Genomic DNA, 1,116 nt, shown 5'->3' with positions numbered 1-1,116 from the left:
GATATTGCAGAACAGCAAATATTATTGCCTGATTCTTCCTCTGGAAGTTTTGTCTCAGAGGGGCACATGCCTCTATGAGGTGTCAGTCGGCTCCCATTGGGAGGTGTCTCCCAATTAGGCTACATGGGAGTCAGGGACCCACTTGAGGAGGCAGTCTGTCCATTCTTAGAGCTCGAACACTGTGTTGGGAGAACCACTGCTCTCTTCAGAACTGTCAGACGGGGATATTTAAGTCTGCAGAAGTTTCTGCTGCCTTTTGTTCAACTATGCCCTGCCCCCAGAGGTGGAGTCTACAGAGACAGGCAGGCCTTGTTGAGCAGCAGTGGACTCCACCTAGTTCCAGCTTCCCAGCAGTTTTGTTTACTTACTCAAGCATCAGCAATGGCAGATGCCCCTCCCCCAGCCTGGCTGCTGCCTTGCAGTTCCATCTTGGACTGCTGCGCTAGCAGCGAGCAAGGCTCCATGGACGTGGGACCCATTGAGTCAGGCACGGGATGTAATCTCCTGCTGTGCCATTTGCTAAGACCATTGGAAAAGCGCAGTATTAAGGCAGGAGTGTCCCGATTTTCCCAGTACTGTCTGTCTCCGCTTGCCTTGGCTAGGAAAGGGAAATCCCCTGACCCCTTGCACCTTTTCGGTGAGGTGATGCCCTGCCCTACTTCTGCTTGCCCTCTGTGGGCTGCCCCACTTTCCAACCAGTCCCAATGAGATGAACCAGGTACCTCAGTTGGAAATGCAGAAATCAGCCGTCTTCTGCATCAATCATGCTGGGAGCTGCAGACCGGAGCTGTTCCTATTCAGCCATCTTGAAACAGACCTGATATTTTAAGTTCTTTAAGAAATTGCCACACTGCTTTCCATAATGGTTGAACTAATTTACATTCCTTACCAGTGGCATATAAGCATTCCTTTTTTTCCACAACTTTGTAGCATCTGTTACTTTTTGACTGTTTAATAGCCATTCTGACTGGTGTGAGATGGCATCTCATTGTGGTTTTGATTTGGATTTCTCTAATGATTAGTGATGTTGAGAATTTTTTTATATGTTTGCTAGCCATGTGTATGTTTTCTTTCTTCCTTCCTTTCCCTTCCTTCCTTCCTTCCTTCCTTCCTTCC

The sequence above is a fragment of the Colobus angolensis genome, unplaced genomic scaffold (assembly GCF_000951035.1).
Source record: "Colobus angolensis palliatus isolate OR3802 unplaced genomic scaffold, Cang.pa_1.0 Scaffold117, whole genome shotgun sequence".
In the NCBI taxonomy this organism is placed as follows: domain Eukaryota; kingdom Metazoa; phylum Chordata; class Mammalia; order Primates; family Cercopithecidae; genus Colobus; species Colobus angolensis.
Note: the sequence above shows the minus strand (reverse complement) of the source record.